This window comes from Prunus dulcis, chromosome 1 (assembly GCF_902201215.1).
Source record: "Prunus dulcis chromosome 1, ALMONDv2, whole genome shotgun sequence".
Taxonomy (NCBI): domain Eukaryota; kingdom Viridiplantae; phylum Streptophyta; class Magnoliopsida; order Rosales; family Rosaceae; genus Prunus; species Prunus dulcis.
The window spans coordinates 19,673,243-19,692,628 of NC_047650.1; the positions used below are offsets into that span (position 1 = coordinate 19,673,243).

At 38.9% G+C, this 19,386-nt stretch overlaps 2 long non-coding RNA genes across 2 annotated transcripts; both read left to right on the forward strand.

The window, feature by feature from the left end:
- Positions 1-786: 786 nt before the first annotated feature.
- Positions 787-1,542, forward strand: LOC117616138. Its single transcript, XR_004584108.1, has 3 exons — positions 787-911; positions 1,203-1,375; positions 1,468-1,542. It is a non-coding gene; the product is annotated as an uncharacterized LOC117616138 (long non-coding RNA).
- A 2,820-nt stretch (positions 1,543-4,362) lies between these two features.
- LOC117615539 lies at positions 4,363-9,440 on the forward strand. Its single transcript, XR_004584033.1, has 3 exons — positions 4,363-4,397; positions 8,320-8,361; positions 9,281-9,440. It is a non-coding gene; the product is annotated as an uncharacterized LOC117615539 (long non-coding RNA).
- Positions 9,441-19,386: the final 9,946 nt, after the last annotated feature.

Sequence of the window (19,386 nt, forward strand, 5' to 3'; positions counted from 1 at the left end):
CAATTATAGTACAAATTATCATCCTCTGTTATCAAAATTACTTTCGAAAACCACAAATTTATTCAAAATAACAATCAAACTCGAATCTTAAAAAGACCCAAAAGCTAATCACCTCATTCTTAACACATACCCGACCCAATTGTACCAAAACAAGAAAACGTAGAAGAATAAACATAAAAAAGAAATGAAAAACATGTTCAGATCATCCCCAATTTCCCAGATCTCCATAAACCAAGAAAGTCAAACATAGCAAAAATCATTTCTTTAACATAAGTCAAACAAAACAACACCACTCATATCAAAAGAAACAGAATTTAAAGCTCCATAGAGAGAAAGAGTAAAAAACTTTTTCCTTTATTTATTTTCTTTCTTTTATTTCTTGTACAGAGAGAAAGAGATAGGCCAAAAAAAGTACAGCATTAGCATAGCTGGCCTATCAAAAGTAATTTGTTAGTAAGGTGTACTCAGTTACGTTTGATTAGAGTTTAATATGGTAAATATGGTGTATTTATTAAAATTATAGTTGTTTCCCAGTTCAATATATCATTTTTTATCATTTTATTTTAGAATAAATTAGTAATCTATCTATCTATATATATAAAACAAAAAGTAGAGAATGGTGAAACATTATAAAAACCCGATAATACCCTTGGTTAAGAAAACAATTGCCACGAGAAGAAAACGAATAACATGAGGATAAAATGGAAACTTCAACAGTTAACCAAAATATTAAAAATATTAAATAAAATAAACGATGATAACTGCACAAAAGGAGGATAACCCACATTGTGATGTTGGCAGTTGACACTTTCTTCCACAAAGTTAGGAAAATCAGAACTATAACAATATATCTTCAAGCTTCAAACTCATGTGTTTTATATTCAAGCCTGATATCATATCACACTAATTAGGTACAGATCTCTCTTTTCTGCTTTCTGTTCAATTTTATTCAAATATTATATTTTCTTTCTACAGATTATTGATGAAGCAAGCATTTACTTTTGATTTTAGGTGTACGGGTCTCTCTTTAATTTTGGGGGTTTTTTTTTTTTTGAATGGAATCTTTCTTCAACTTAATCATATTTGTTAAATTATTCTTCCATGTTGTTCTGTTGTTTGTTGATCTGCTATCAAGCTTGGGATTTTTTCTTATGATCTTTTCATCTGTGCATACATGACATAAATGAGATTTTTGGTTTCAGCCGCAGAGTGAGATATCATTTCGAGGGCTCAAAGCGAAGAATCTCATCAGCTTCAAAAATTGTGGCGGTGAAGAAGACCAAGAAGACACATGAAAGCATCAACACCAGGCTCGCTCTGGTGATGACGAGTGGCAAGTACACTCTGGGGGTACAAGACAGTCGTAACTCCAAAAGTACGATTTACTATGATTTGGTTTCTTTGTATTGGGTTAGTTTTTGATTTTTTTACTATGGATTTGTTTTGTTTTGGGGCAAAATATTGCAGGGAAGTGAATTATAATTTCAAACAACTGCCCTCCTCTACGAAAGTCCGAAATCGAATACTACACTATGCTTGCTATGTAATGACCCAAACTCAAAATTCATATTTAATTAGTAATTTATTATGAGGAAAGACAATTTTGCCCTTGGAATAATTTATTAATGAAAAGTTGACTTTTTGACTGGAAAGGAATTTGACAATTCTACAGACACCGTTGCGTAGAGCACGGTGAAATGAATTCATAGACACGTAGTGGGCCTGAATTGGAGTTGTAACGAGAGAGATATGGTCAAAAGAAACTCAGTGGCACAACCGTAATTATTTCGAAATGGAATTTTATAAAAATCAGATTTTTTTTGTCTCTCTCTCTCTCTCACTCTCTCTCTCTCTCTCCCGCGAATTCTTCCTCTCCATCGGCCTCACTTCCCCTCTTCGAAACTCTAGCCACCGGCCACGGCTATGGACGGAGCCGGTACCGAAATGACCGGGGCGTCGTCCTCTTCCAGCCCCAGCCAGCTCCCGCCTCCAGCCGCCGTGATTTCGTCGAAAAATGGAGAATAAGCGGCCGGTGTCGTCCAATCTTCACCGCCGTCGATCTCCCACCTCTGGCCACCTTTTTCGTCGAGCCAGGTATGGATTTTGAACCTCTCGAGCTGTTCTACCTGCCTGTTGGGTAGGAATTAATCGTTTCTCAGTGTAGCTATTGGATTTTCGAATTTGAAAATTCGACCGATTTTCAACCTCCGTGTTCGGCCACTTCCGGTCAGTTTTTGGGGTAGGTCCAAGAACAAAAGTGGTCCCAAATATGGTGTTATACCTAGGGTAGGAGTTTGGAGCCGTGGTTTTGAGATTTTTCGGCGATGCGTAATCGCTTTGGACACCCGGCGCGTGTGGCGGCGCGTGGGCGAGGGTAGTGCAATGGCACTATATCTTGATACGATCCTTAGGTTGTCACGAGCGCGTAGGAATTCGCGGATCTCAATTTGGATACCGTTTGAGCCTCGAACGAATTTTCCATATTGTGCGTTTTCCGGGTTCAATACTGTTGAGCCGTTGGATCGTACTCAATTTCAGATATCGGAGTCCCGGATACTCCGATATCGCGAATCCTAGGGCTAGGGTTTAGAAATTATGCGATTACACGATCGTGGTCAAGCCGATCGTCCGATTCAGACCAGATTTGCAGGACTTGGTTACTTAAATGCGAGGAACTTATAGGAACTCTCGGATTGGTAATTGGAGGTCGTGGACCCCACGAGGTTCCGTGTTGACCAATATGGCAGTTTATCACTTAGTGAGTCTCGGGTCTTTTCAGACAGTTTTAACCATCCGAATTGCTTAAGTGGGCTTAAGAATGACTTTAAAGTTAGTGCACGCACTTCTAGGAGCCGGGGGTCAAGGTTTTAATTAAATACTTATACCGAGCAGTTTTATTAATTAAATATTCATGGTGGTTTAACCAGGCACCCAGGGCCAGGCAGACCCGCAGGAGGGACCTTCAGGAGGTCTAACTAGCTCGGACCAGGAGTGAGTGGACTTTTCTTTTATAAATGATTTTATGCAAATAAATTTCATTATTTGATCTTGAATAAGTTTTATTGATTGTGATTTTCCTAGCATGTTTTGCTGAAGTTAAATATCTTTATTTATGTGTTGCCTAGTTAAAATGCTAAAAAGATATGGAAAGCAAATATTAAGATATTTATCAGATAAAATGGCAGCAGAGTTCTAGATTTAATAAAAATTCAGTTATTCATCAGATCTTTCAGAAATTTTATATTTTCTCATAAATTTTGTATTTTCTTAAGCCACCTTATATACCCAGTTATAGAAACAGTTTGCCTTCGTATATGTTGCCCTCGGATATGACGATGTCCATGGACATCCAGTTTGCCTTCAGTTTTGTCAGTGCACTTGACATTTGCCTCACGAGTTTCGGGGACGCTCGGACCGTGAGAGCCAGGAATGCGGATCAGGCTGACTACGGTCCCGTGAATCCTGCCAGTTTGCGGCTCGAGTTGACTTTGTGTCACCGAGACCTGCCAGGGGAATTGATGGATATCAGGAATTGACGGAATAAAAGGGGTACACCTAAGTGGTAGTTTTAAATTGATTACAGTGCTTTTATGCGAGTTTTATTGATCTTGAATATGATTTGCATATACGTATATAAATATGTGAATGCATTGATTTCAGTACGAATATAATGAAGAGGAAAAATCAGTTTTTACATAACTATTTTCACAGTGGGGTTAGTATGTTCTTATGCTATTTTCTAGACCTTTATTTTTGTCGACTCACATTTTTTGAATGTTTTGCACCCCCAGGCTGTAGACGTGCACAGGAATCCACCACCGGGCCATTTTTCCATCTTCCGCGCCTTTCCTTCGTTATAGAAGCTTTGTTTTGTAAATGGATTAACTCATCTGTAAACTCTTAGTAATTGCTCTGATATGTTGCCCTAGATTGAGAACTGAACTGTTGGAAGGTATATTTAAGTATACTGGCAGTTAGTTGTATAAATATACATGCTCGTTTTGACAGGTCTAATTTTGGGATTGAACAAATTACAAGGGAGACTCTGCCGAATTTTTGGCAGAAGTCAAGGCTAATTTAAAATTAAGTCTGTGACTAGAAGGGCAAATTGGTCATTTGTGCCCGACACGCACAGGATCCGACTCGAATTCCAAAGCGAAATTTGGATCGGGTCTTGTCATGCTAAGGTTGGGTGCACCACCACAACGGAAGTAAGTGCTATATTGCCATATTATTTGGGTTTGCATTATACTAAAAAGTTTAAAATGCTTTAGATGTTACCTGTTTGTGCAAGACTCTACCCCATTTTCTTTTCTGCTTTCTATTAAATTTATTCAAATATTATATTTTCTTTCTGCAGGTTATCAATGAAGCAAGCATTAGTTTTGATTTTAGGGGTACGTATGACAAGACCCGACCCAATTTCCACTTTGGAATTCGAGCCAAGTCCTGTGCGTGTCCGACACCTGGCGAATGTCGGGCACAAAGGACCTTTTTACCCTTCTTGTTTCAAATTCCTTTTTAAATTTTCCCTTAGACTTCTGCCAAAAATTCGGCAGAGTCTCCCCTGTATTTTGACCAAACCCAAATTTTTCCACCTGTCAAACAAACATATAAAACTACACCAACTGCCAGTATAGAATAACCAAGTAATCACCAGCTCCAGTTTTCCACTAAAACTAGATATCAGAGCATTTTCTAAGGTTCACAAAGTTTCAGGGATTTTTTCGCAAAACTCTACCTTATTTGGTGGCGCGGAAGCTAGGGATGGCCCGGTGGTGGGTGCCTGCACTCATCTACGGCCTGGGGGGCGAAAAACAAGTTTAAAATTGTGAGTGGACAAAATAAAGTTCTTAAAAACAAGCTAGAACATAATAACCCCCGTTTTGAAATAGCGAAGGATATAAATCGATAATTTAACTATATTCCAATATACGAAGTTCAATAAGCATGAATAAGTATGCTAATGAATATACTTGCATAACTGATCAAATATAAAGATATCAATGCCTGAAAAATCAGAGAAGTTGGTATAAAATAACTGAAGGTCATAATTAGATAAAAGAAAACTCAAAATCCTTTGAAAATACCACCTATTTGTACCCCTGTCATATCCGTCAATTCCCCTGGCAGGTCTCGGGCGCCATGCAGTCTACCCGAGCCGCAAACTGGAGAAATCAGGGGACTATGATCAGCCTGATCCGCCGGCAGGTCTCGATGACACCAAGTCGACTCGAGCTGCTCTGGCAGGATGCAGGGGACCGTAGTCAGCCTGATCCGCAATCCTGGCAGGTCTCGGGGACACGAAGTCAGCCGAGCCGCAAATCCTGGCAGGTCTCGGGACACCAAGTCTGCCGAGCCGCAAATCCTGGCACTCACAGTCCGAGCGTCCCCGAAACTCGTGAGGCAAAGTCAAGTGCACTGACTGAACTGTAAACAAACTGGATGTCCGTAGACATCGGTCCGTCTGAGGGTAATCACCAAATAAAAATGGGTACGTGGTGGTTTTGAAATAAATTCCTTTAGAAAAATATCTGATTAATAACTGTAAAGCTCAAATTGTGCTGCTGTCTCATCTGATTCCAACATCAAACACTGTTTCAATAACTTGTAAATAAGCAGCACAGACTTATAGAACTATTACTGTACTAATCATGTTCGGAACCATAATAAAACTTACTCAAGATCAAATAAAGAAATTTATTCAAATAAACTCATTTATAAAAACTTATTTATATAAAATCACTTATGAAATCTTATTTATAGAAATCCTCTATATAACTCATTTATATAAAATCATTCATGAAAGAAAATCCACTCACTGGTGATCCGAGCTATCTGGACCCTTTGTAGGTCCCTCCTGTAGGTCAACTGGACCTTTGGTGCCTGATTAAGCATGAATAATAAATCAATAAATTGCTGAATAAAAAGAATTAAATTAAACACCTTGCCCCCGGCTCCTAGAAATACGTGCATTCAAATTCAAGTTACTCCTAGCCCAGTTAAGCGATAAGCTGTCAGATCGGCCGACCAGAGACCCCGTAGGTCCACGGTCTCCGATGGCCAATCTGGGCTTCTCTAAAGGTTCCTCATAGAGAAGGAACCATGTTCCGCGAATTTGGTCCGAAACAGACGGTCGGATTAGTCAAAATCGAGTTATCGCTTAAAATCCAAACCCTAGCCCCAGGGTTCGCGATTTCGGAGTATCCGGGACTCCGATTCGCAATCCGTCGAATCCTACGCGATCCTAAAATCACGTAGACCGACATATCCAAAATTCAACGCGATCCGACGATTAGACGACACTGCACCCAAGGATCGCGCGATATGGAAAATCCTTTAGGGGCTCAAACGGACTCCGAATCGAGATCCGCGAAATCCTACGCGCTCGTGACGACACGAGGATCACAAAACTGCACAGAATTACTTCACCACCTTCGCCCACGCGTCCCAGCACGCGCGATCAGATTTGGGTGTCTTAAGCGATTTCGGGTGGCCGAAAAATCTCAGAACCAAGACTCTAAACTCCTATCCTAGGTAAAACACCCCAAAAAGTGACAAGAAACAGTACTTCTCGGCGGCCGAAGTTTCGGCCAGAATTCAAGTCGAAAATTGATCGCTTTAGAGCTAAAATCAATCGAAACTTATACACCCATCAGTTAGAACACGAAAAATAGCTGAGAAACCATACCTTACTCGATTGATTTGGTGGAGAAACGAAGGAGAAATTCGAGCTGGAAGTTCAAACTGTACCGTTGGCAACAATGGCAGATTCCGGCCACGGCAACGGGGGCGATGGGTCAGGGATTGTCGGCCGTCGAGTGGTAGTTCATTTGGCACCGGTCTCGGGGGATCGGCCCCACGTGTGGTGGCCGGTGCGACGTCTGGAAGGGAGAAAGGTCACGGGCGAAGTCGAATCGGGAGGAGAGCGAGAGAGGAGAGAGAAATCTGAAGGGGGAAGAGAGAGAAAGGAATAAAAATCTGACTTTTTGACCAAATTACCATTTTGCCCTTCGCGGTATTTAGACCATAACTTCTTCGTTACAGCTCCGATTCAGGTCTACTCCGTGTCTACGGACGCATTTCGCCGCGCTCTACGCAATGGCTTATGCAGAATTGCAAAATTCTTTTCCGATCGTAAAGTCAACTTTTTCCCTATTAAATAATGCGAGGGCAAAATTGTCTTTTTGCTAGAAGATATTAATCCTTCCTTTTTGATATTTTATTTCTTTTTAGATATTTTGTTTTGGGTTATTACAACGTATCTCTCTTTAATTTTGGGGTTTTTTTTCTTTTTGAATGGAATTCTTCTTCGAACTAATCATATTTGTTAGATTATTCTTGCATGTCGTGTTGTTTCTCAAATAAGGGTTCTTCATCTACTATCATGCTTGGGATTTTTTCTTATGATCTTTTCATCCGTGAATACATGACAGAAATGAGATTTTGATTTTGTAAGGATTAGAGAATTGTGCAGCAGAGTTTTGGTCATTCATTTCTTTTTGAATTTGCAATAGTCATGTTAATTGTATCAAGGTTTCTTTTTTCTATTGTTTATTGTGTGCTTTTCATAGTTTTATACCAGTTATTGCACATCATTGGTCATGAATCTTTGCAACCTTTGAGTTGGATTTCTCTGATTACATCAAGTGCTTATTCAGAAAATGGCAATTGTCCTTTACACAAAGAATCCAGCTGGAAAGAAGCTGGATATCATGACCACGGAGTGAGTCGCCGTTTTCAGGCCACTTTGTTGGTGTTACACTCCAAATAACACGGTGCTTCCAGTTTTTGATTATGTACTGACATTGAGTCAGACAAGTTATGTGCCATTCATAGATGACATTTGGAATGTCGAGTGGTATTTTTGCTTTTCGAGTGTTGTATTAGTTTACATTTGGAATATCATTTTAGTTGCTTGCAGTTTTTCGGTGCTCTCCTCTTTATCTTTGCTTTTCTCATTAATTCATTTATTTAGAGTTGTGTCCAAATTAAGCTTTGATTTTTGTTCTTCTTCTTTTGTTTTCTCAGGGGATTCTTTTTGGCAGAGGAGTTGAAGGGTTAGAAGCAGTTAGGTGAAGAAATTCTTTGAGTTACTTCTATTTCAACTTTCTGTGAAATTCCTTTTTCTTTTGACGGAAAACGATCTGACCTTCTAATGCAAATCTTCTAAGAAAGAGACAGATTTGATGATATTTAATCCAAGTTATATGATCTTTATATGTTGAATAAATTGTTTTAGTATTTGAACCCAAAGATTGAGTCTTTGGGTGACTATGCCTTTGTATGTTTGTTTAAACTTATTTATCTGTTTTGCAGATCAGTAGCTTCAATTTTGGTTTATTAACAAGCGTCCATTTGGTATGTGATTTGGCAATAGAACATAAATTCAGCCACTATTCCTGTTTTCATTAGTTGATATTAGTTTTGTATGGTGACAACAATTTGATAGGAAATTTGGTGAAGTTGATATGAGGAAGTTCACATTACTAGCAAAGGGTAGCTACGTCCTCATCATCACCATCTCCTCAACACCCATCTTAGACGTCTCCTCATGTTTTACTTAGTGATGCAAGGAGTAATTCTGTTTTACTTGTGAACTTTTGTTCTTTATACTGTCTATTCTATTTTGTTGTGCATAATGGATAAAGTCAAAAAAATTCAGAGAGGAACAATTAAGAGATAAAGCTGTGAAGCATTTAAGGTATATACATTACTAATATGATTGTCTTTTTGGCAATTTGGAGAAATAATTAGTATAGCTCTACTTTTTCTTTTCTTTTCCTTTTTCGGGTAAAGAGTTAGTTTAAGTACTGAGTTGCTGTATGAAATTTGTTAATGTTTTTGTGTGATATCTGTTTTCTCTTTGTATAAAAAGTCTTAAAGGCTTCTAATATTTCCATTTTTCCAATTGTACGCCCATATTAGTCCCTTTTCCTATAATAGGAACATTTGGTTGCAATTTTTTTCTCTCCTGCTCTGTATTCAGTTTAAGTTTCATGCTTCATGATTGTTATTTATTTATTTTTTTAAATTTTAAGAAAAGCGATAATTTTCTTTTTTAGTTACACTATTAGAATTCTGAAACTTTAATTATTTACTTCAATTTGGGTAATTGTCATCATAGAATTTGATTGGTTGTATTTTGCGGTTCTCTCATTATTTGGTTGTTGTAGTTCATTTTAATTACTGTCTTTTTCTTGCTTGCTGTTCAAATTTGTAGATTGTGTAATTTTACGATTTCTCTTGCTTCTATTTTTTTCCATTTTTCCTATTGTAGGCGCATAAATTGCAAGGAAGGTTCACATCACTGCATTGGTTACTTAAAAGGAGTATGGATACATGTGAAAAAAAACAAATAAAAGAAATTTGTACTGGATAATTTGTCTTTGTGCCAAAATCATGAGTTGCTTAGGTGAAATACAAATCTGTTTTTATTATTTGATTGTCTTCTGAGGGGTGGTGTCAAGTTTTGCGTTATTCACTGTGAAAGGAAAATCTCTTTGAGAAACCAAAGTAATTTTATATGGGTAATGCTAGGCTTACCACATTTTTATAACACATTGTATACAACCTTTTTAATAGAGGTGGAGCCCACCAATACAATGGGGTCCACCTCTATTAGAGCTATTCCAAGGGCGGGCCAAGCCCGAGGCAAGGGGGGAAAAAAAATTTCGTTCCACTGCCTAGCCCCAACTCGGCCAGCCCGAAGGCGAGACGAGCCCGAGCTTCAGCCCGCGGGCGCTGACGTCAGCGAGCGCGTTCAAATTTTTTTTACCGTTGGCGCGTGCAACCAGCGCGACGCCAGCTCCAAAGGGAAGTTGCCACGTGTCGGGCCCCCAGCCCTCCGATCAGCATATCCGAATCCAATCCTACGGCTGAGGCTTTTTTGGGCAAAAAAAATCGGAAATTTTTTTTAAAAATTCTAAAAAATTCAGATTTTTTTTCTTCTATAAATACCTATCAACACCCTTCACTTTCAACACCAATCCTCATACATTTCATTATACTTCTACTATTATTCACTCTTTACTCAACATTTTCCTCTTTTTCATCTTGTATTTTGATTTCATTTTTTTATGGCTTCTTCTATCGAAACCGGAGGGGCTTGGAGCACCATGGAAGATGTTTCCTTGTGTGAGGCTTGGCTCCAAATTTGTCATTGTCCCGTGTCCGGCAATGAGATGAAAATTTTTCATATGTGGAAAAAAATTCATGCCGAATTTTGTGAAAAAATTCCGGGGTCTACGCGTACGGAAATGGCATTATCCAGTAAGTGGAAAATTCTCAATAAATTGTTGGGAAAATGGAGAGCTGCCCTAGCAAAAGCGATGGACAACTATAGAAGCGGGGAAAATCGTACTAACGAGGTAAGTATTTTATAATTTTTTTATTAAGTTTAATCTCCTAATATATATATTTTGTTAATATTGCTTGCATTTTCAATATTTTGTTAATATTTCTTGCAATTTAAATATTTTGTTAATATTTCTTGCATTTTCAATATTTTGTTAATATTGCTTGCATTTTCAATATTTTGTTAATATTTCTTGCATTTTAAATATTTTGTTCATATTTCTTGCATTATCAATATTTTGTTAATATTTCTTGCATTTTAAATATTTTGTTCATATTTCTTGCATTTTAAATATTTTGTTCATATTTCTTGCATTTTCATTTTTTTATTAAATAGATGATTCAAGCACAAATGTGGTTCGGTGCAACCGGGGGTGGCAAAAAAAGTTTCAACCTTCATGAATGTTGGGAGGTGGTGAAATATTGCAAACGCTTAATAATTCTTCCGACGGGTCCCGCCGTTGTGTTAAACGAGACGCCACTCTGTGATTCAATGACATCAGATTCACCTCTCGATTCTCCTATGAGTCAAGACTCACCCATCGAAAAGGAGCCGAGGCCCATTGGCCGAAAGGCCGCGAAGGCAAAGAAAGCGGGTAATTCAAGCAATAATAATTCAAAATTTTTGGAGAAAATTGCAAGGCAAAACGGCATAAGAATAGAAATGGAGCAAAAACGCCAAGATAACGAGTTGGCCCTTCAAGCTGAGTATGCACAAGAAAGGGAGTATTTGCGCAAAAAAGATATGGACAAGACGGATCGGGAAACCATGGCGATGGATACAAGTCATATGTCCCCTGAAACAAAACAATTTTGGAAGCTAGAACGAAGGGATGTTATGAGAAGAAGACTTTTCCGGGATGATGGGCCTAGCAACACGGATTGGTTAAATGATGAAACCATTAAATTAGTTAGCATACCTTTTATGTATTTGTATTTTTCATGTTTTCTATTAAAGTTGTTGTAATTCATGTATTTTATTTTAGTAGTAGTAATTCATAATGACTTGTATTACATTTCGTTATTTAATAAACAAAGCATTCAATAAATTACCTTTTTATTCAACATATTCCATACTTCAAACAAAACATAATAAAAATAAAAAAAAAGTACAAACAAGGCACAATAATAATAACCAACCACAACCAAACCATAATAAATAAAAATACAACACAATCTAACCATAACTAAATAAAACATAACCAAAGCATCTATGCTCCATCATTCATCTTCATTGCCTTTCACCGCCCATAGATGCTCCATCAAGTGAACTTGCCGCATTTCATGAATATACGATGATTGCATCTCTGTATATCGATCTATCATTCGGGTCATCAAATAACCATCCGTCACGAACAGTTCCGGCTCAAACGGTTCTCCACTTGGCCCCATGGGCCTTTCATAAATCTGTGTCAAGGCCGTGTTCATTGGATCCGATTTGTAGACCTCTAAAGCATCATAATCGTACTCATCCTCCACAATCATATTATGGAGGATGATGCAAGTCATCATAATGCTTCTGAGGATCTCCTCATCAAACATACGGGCTGCACCTCGAATAATCAACCACCGAGCTTGAAGGATGCCAAAACACCTTTCGACATCTTTCATGTATCCCTCTTGATAGGTAGCAAATAATTTTTGCTTCTGGGATCGGGGATTCGGAATGGATTTGACAAAAGTGGTCCACCTCGGGTAGATGCCGTCAACTAGATAATACCCCGTGTGGTACACTGTATTGTTGACTTGATAGGTGATATTGGGGCCCTGGCCTCTCAATACAACGTTGAAGACCGGGGATTAACCCAGCACGTTGAGGTCATTTTGGGATCCTGCAACTCCAAAGAATGCATGCCAAACCTATGTGTCAAAGCCAGCAACGGCTTCAAGGATGATACTTTTTTGGCCTTTTCTATTTCCGTAATCACCTTGCCAGGCAGTTGGGCAATTCTTCCATTGCCAGTGCATGCTGTCAATGCTACCAATCATTCCTGGAAATCCTCGAGCTTCGGCTTTTTGTAGAAGTCGTTGGAGGTCCCTGGGAGTAGGTCTACGCAGGTAGTCCCTAGTGTACAGAGTTTCAACTGCTTGACAAAATCTTACCAAAGCCTCCAACGTAGTGGACTTCCCCATCCAGGCAATCTCATCCACCTGATCAGCAGATACTCCATATGCCAACATTCGTATAACAGCTGTAAACTTTTGCTCCGGAAGAAGCCCCAAAACTCCAGTAGCATCACACTTTTGAACAAAGTATGCATCATAATTGCAAATATCATGCATGACTTTATTGAACAAATGAGGTTGCATTCTAAATCACCTTCGAAAATCAACATCAGAGTACAAAGAAGTTGGGATAAAATAATCTTCCAAAAGATTCTTACCCCGAGAATGCCTATGTCTTTCCACATTCCGCCGGCGGCCGACTTGTCTCTGCATAGGCAAAGTCACTGCTATGAGAACTTGTTCATCAACTTGTCTCTGCAACTCATTGATTTCATTTGCTCTACGGTTTCTCTCATTTGTTTCTCGCTCTTGCCTCTCCAAGCATCTCCTAAAATTTTCCATTGAGAATGAATGAAGTATGAATTCTAAACTCTGAGAAATGAAAATATAGAAAGATGTGGTGTGAGAAGTATGAGCTGAGCCTCTGGTTTTATAGAAAATTTTGGCAAGATAGACATGCCACGTGGCTTGGTTTGATTGGATGAAAATCTTATCTGAAATTTGAAATTCATCCGAAATTTGAACCCTAATTTGTATGAAATTTGAATTTTGAAATTCATCCGAAATTTGAACCCAAATTTATCTGAATTTTGAATTTTGAAATTCATTCGAAATTTGAACCCAAAAATCTTATCCGGAAATTTTATCCAATTATGAATAGTCTTGACACGTAGGAACCCGGAAATCTTATCTGAAAATATTATCCAAATTAATTATTTTCATTAAAAAATAGGGGGGAAAAACAAAAAAATGAATACTAATTGCCCTTAGCCATGGCAATTGGTGGAAACACAAAATACTATTTGCAAGGGCAACCACTATTCACGTGAATAGTGGCTGCCCTAGCTCCCCCCTTGCTATGGCTAAGGGCAAATGGGTGGAGTTGCTCTTAGAAAGGTGGTACACAATGTGGTATGAAAAATGTGGTAAGCCTAGCATTTTCCATTTTATATTTATTATGTTCTTAATAATGGATGCAAATTTAACCTTTTAGTGAACCGTAATTCTAATATATTACACCACCTAACCTCACCATTTAGCTAACCCTGTGGGCTTAAAACTTGGTGTTTATATGGGCTTAAAAAATGGTGTTTATATGAAACAATATATGACAATTAATATAACAAGATATATCGGGTGGTGCAAGTGGTCTTGATCGTTGCATGTCTTCCTCCTATGTGCATATTATGTAAATATTTATGTACATAATATGAAACTACGATGTTATGTAGAATGAAAATATTATTTTACTTAAATTATTTGAGATTTTCCTATTAATGTTGAATTTGTTTTGGATAATATTAACGTGTGGGTAATTAATTGAATAAGAAAAAGAATCCCCATAGCTCCTAAAGTTCATTAGCGTGCGAGAGACTTTTTTTAATCACAAGGACTACACGCGACTTCCAAAGTTTCGTAAATATTTTTTTCGCAATTGTATTTATATAGATGTCTGTTTCAACAGTTTTATATTTTAATCGCGCACATGTGATAAATCGTCGTATTAAAAAAAAAAAAACTTCTAGACTTCTAGAAAAATACGTGCGATAAAGGAAAACTTTTAAGATGACAATTTATCACATGCGCGCGATTAAAATATGAAACTGTTGAAACGGACATCTATATAAATACAATTGCGAAAAATTATTTACAAAACTTTGTAAGTCGCGCATAGCTAGCGTGATTTAAAAAAAGCCCGCGCGTGCAGAGAGGCTAGTTCAATAAATAGTTTGATAGTAGAATTTACTAAGTGTTATAAAACTAAAATAACCAGAGTATGAGAAGTACCACTGTAATATTGGGAGTGGAATTATATTTCTCTTTGTGGTATTTACACTGACAGAATTTCTCCTCAGATGGACTTTACTCTTTCTCTTCTCTCTGACTCTCACTCTATTCTCTTCTCTCTTTCGTGTGTGTTTACAAGCAAATATAATGCCTATTTATAGGCAAAGCGAATGGCTTTTGAGGGAGACATAATGATTTCTCCCCAACATCATAATTCCATCTTTTGACTAATACCATCTAGCTTTATCTATGTGGGCTTCACTTCTTTATAACACTCCCCCTTGAAGACCACATGTCCCTAGATTGGTTGCCTCATTAAAACCTTGCTTGGAAAAATCCAGTGGGATAAAACCTAAGCGAAGGAAAAAGAGTACAACTTTATTTGTGACATAAGGGTAATGCGCTCATGTTGCCTCATTAAAACCTTGCTAGGAAAAACCCTAGTCAAAGGAAAAAGAGTACAACATGCATATGTCCTGTGTTAGAGGACTCTTGAATGCTCCCCTTGATTTTGCATGCTCCAACTTGATTGCTTGCAGAGTTGTCGTAATCCGATGCCATGCACTAACTTTTGGAATGTACATTTCGGCAATAATTTGGTGAAGAGATCTGCCAGGTTATCGCTTGAGCGGATTTGTCTGACTTTGATTTCTTGACTCTTCTGGAACTCATGTGTGTAGAAAAACTTTGGTGATATGTGCTTAGTCCTGTCACCCTTGATATACCCTCCTGTGATCTGAGCAATACAAGCTGCATTGTCCTCATTCAGGATTGTTGGAGTGTCTGTTGCTGAGGGTAGGGCACATGTGCTTCGGATGTGATGGATCACCGACCTTAACCAAACGCATTCACGACTGGCTTCATGGAGGGCAAGTATTTCTGAGTGATTGGAAGATGTGGCCACTAGTGTTTGTTTCGTTGAGCGCCATGAGATTGTAGTTCCTCCACATGTAAATACATACCCAGTCTGTGATCGTCCTTGATGTGGATCAGAGAGATATCCTGCATCAGCATAACCAACAATACTCTGGGCGTTGGTCGATTCACTGGAATAGAATAACCCCATGTCTGTTGTCCCACGAAGGTATCGTAGAACATGTTTGATGCCGGTCCAATGTCGCCTTGTTGGAGCAGAACTGTACCTTGCTAACAGATTTACTGAAAATGATATGTCTGGTCTGGTACATTGTGCTAGGTACAATAAAGCACCTATTGCACTAAGATATGGTACTTCTGGACCAAGGACCATTTCATCATCCCCTTTTGGACGATATGGGTCTTTCTTAGTGTCAAGCGACCGAACGACCATTGGAGTGCTAAGTGGATGGGCTTTATCCATGCCAAACCGTTTCAATACTTTTTCAGTATAAGTTGATTGATGCACCAAAATTCCATTAGCACTGTGCTCAATCTGCAAGCCAAGACAATATTTTGTCTTTCCAAGGTCTTTCATCTCAAACTCACGTTTGAGATAATCAGCAGTCTTTTGAAGTTCCAATTAGATTCATGTCGTCGACATATACTGCCACTATCGCAAATCCAGACTCTGATTTCTTAATAAACACACATGGGCAAATAGGATCATTTGTGTATCCTTCCTTCAGTAAATACTTACTGAGACGATTGTACCACATTCGTCCAGATTGTTTTAGCCCATATAATGATCTTCTCAATTTAACTGAGAACATGCCCGTGGTTTATTTCTGGCTGCTTCAGGCAGCCTGAATCCTTCTGGAACTTTCATGTATATATCTGTATCCAATTCTCCATACAAATATGCGGTAATGACATCCATGAGTCTCATTTCAAGTTTTTCTGAAACCGCCAAACTTATTAAGTAACGGAATGTAATTGTGTCCATTACTGGAGAGTACGTTTCCACATAATCAATTCCAGGCCTTTGTGAAAAACCTTGCGCAACGAGTCGCGCTTTATACCTTGAGATCTCATTTTTCTCATTGCGCTTTCTTGTAAATACCCACTTGTAACCTACAGGGTTCACATTGGGTGGAGTTGGAACAATATGTCCAAAAACACTCCTTTTTTCCAAAGAATTTAATTCTGCCTGGATTGCATCTTTCCACTTAGGCCAATCTTGCCTCTGTGTACATTCATTAATAGAGCACGGCTCAATATCATCATCTTTTATGATCTCAGCAGCCACTGAGAATGCAAATATATCATCGATGATCATCTCATTTCTACTCCACAATTCATCAGTGGACGTATAATTTATGGAGATTTCTTGACTTTCAGGTACAGTTGCCACTCTAGGGGCACTTGTCTCACCAATGACGTTTTCCTTTTCAGGAAGTACCTGTCCCTCTTTGGGGGCATTTGAATTATGAATTGTGGGCTCTCTATTTATTTCATTTGGATTCATTTTGTCCATCAACTTCCTCTTTCGAGGAACTGAATCCTTTGAGCCTAGTGGTCTGCCACGCTTTAGGCGTGCAGCAGATGAACCATTTGCTGGCACATTGCTTTGTCCATTATGGACATCAATCCGTGCGGGTGCATTTGCAGCTGGGATATGAGATTTTGTCACCTTTGCTGCATCATTAAATGCATCTGGCATCTGATTTGCAATACTTTGGAGGTGAACGATCCTTCTCACTTCGTTTTCGCATTGAGCAGTATGAGGATCGAGATGAGACAATGTGGATACATTCCATGATAATTCATGTCGTTTTTCAGGAATGAGTTTGCCTTGTTCTTTAGACACAGATTTTTCTCCCCTAATGGTGGGAAGATTGTCTCATCAAAATCACAATCCGCAAATCGTGCGGTAAAAATATCACCCGTCAGGGGTTCCAAGTATTTGATGATAGATGGTGAATCAAAACCAACATAAATTCCCAATCTGCGTTGAGGGCCCATCTTAGTACGTTGCGGTGGTGCAATGGGCACATATACCGCACACCCAAAAATTCTTAAATGTGAAATGTTTGGTTGATTCCCCAATACGAGTTGTATTGGAGAATATTGATTGTTGGCGACGGGCCTCAATCGCACAATCGCACAAGTGATGCTGCATGTAAAATGGCATATCCCCAAGCAGAAACTGGCAACTTTGTTTTCATTAGCAAAGTGCGTGCTATCAATTGAAGGCGCTTAATTAAAGCTTCTGCCAAGCCATTTTGAGTATGCACATGGGGAACAGGATGTTCAATATCAATGCCTAGTGACATGCAGTAGTCATCAAAAGTCTGAGATGTAAATTCACCAGCATTATCGAGTCTGATTGACTTAATGGGATAATCTGGGAATTGGGCTCGTAATTTAATTATCTGAGCCAAAAGCCTAGCAAATGCCATATTCCGAGTAGATAAAAGACAAACATGTGACCATCGGGTAGATGCGTCCACCAAGACCATAAAGTACCGAAATGGTCCACATGGGGGATGAATAGGTCCACAAATGTCCCCTTGAATTCTCTGCAAAAATGATGGAGACTCAACATCAACCTTTGGTTGTGATGGTCTGATCACCAACTTCCCTTGTGAACAAGCTTGGCAAAAGATGTCACTTGATAACATAATGTGTTTAGTCAACAAGGGATGTCCTTTAGAGTTGGTGATGATCCTGCGCATCATGGTGGATCCAGGATGACCCAACCTGTCATGCCAAAGCTTAAAAGCATTTGAGTCAATGGACTCTTGGTCCATGACACTATGTGCCTCAATTGTCCGTATGGTTGTATAATACAACCCTGATGAGAGCGCACAAAGCTTCTCCAGTATACGCTTTTGGGTATCACTGGAGGTAATGCAAAGATATTCCATGTTTTCCTCTTTCTTTGTTTCAACATGGTAGCCATTCAAACGTATATCTTTGAAACTCAACAGATTCCTTCTGGAGTTAGATGAATACAAAGCATCTGGAATGGACAGTATTGTTCCATTTGGTAACATAATTTGGGCTATTCCTGAGCCTTCAATCAGATCTGCAGGACCTGATATGGTTGTTACCTTTGCTTTTGTAAGCATTAATTTTGAGAAATACTTCCGATCTTGAAGGATCGTATGAGTAGTCGCGCTGTCTGCGAGACAAATATCTTTGCCATAGCCTTTGTTTTGAGGGCATCCATAATTTACATCCATGCCTTCAAATAAGTAAAATAAGCTGAATCAATAAAAAAGAAAACATTACCACTTTTATTGGATTGAAATGAAAATTAAACAACACTTCAGCTAATACAAATAGTACATTAAGAAATTTAATCTAATTCGGACTCATAAGCTTCATTCCCTCTTTCAGTAACAAAATCAGAAACATCCAGATGCGTCTTGTTTAGCTGACGCGATATTTCTGATGAGCCATCTGTGGCTGGCGGAGCATGATCAATGTAATTTATCTCCACTTTCCTGTTCTTAAGTGAAGCTTGATAGAGATCCGCCAAATGCTTGGGCGTACGACATGCGCGCACCCAATGTCCCTTTGCACCACATCTGTGACAAGTGCTTTCAACATTTCTAGGCACATGGCTCGTCTGTGCCTTTCCCTTATTACGGGATGCATTTTTGCCATTCGTGGATGGACCGCTCCTTGGACCTAAACCCTCTGAACGAGCACCACGATCTTTTCTGCTTCCTTGCCAGTGGCCACGCTTGCCCCCTCGCCCACGTTTGTGGATACTGCCACGAGATGAAGTGGCATTCACTTCCTGAGATGCAGCATTTATTTCAGGAAGTGGTGCTGAGCCCGTTGGGCGAGATTGGTGATTCTTTAATAAGAGCTCATTATTCTGCTCAGCTAACAAGAGGCAAGATACAAGTTCCGAGTACTTCTTGAAACCGTTATGTCTGTATTGCTGCTGAAGGAGGACATTTGAAGCATGAAAAGTGCTCAGAGTTTTTTCGAGCATATCCTCCTCAGATATATTTTCCCCACATAGCCTCATTAATGAGGTAATTCTGTGCATAGCAGAGTTATACTCGGACACTGACTTGAAATCTTGAAATCTCAAGTGAGTCCATTCGTATCTAGCTCTTGGGAGAGTCACCATCCTCTGGT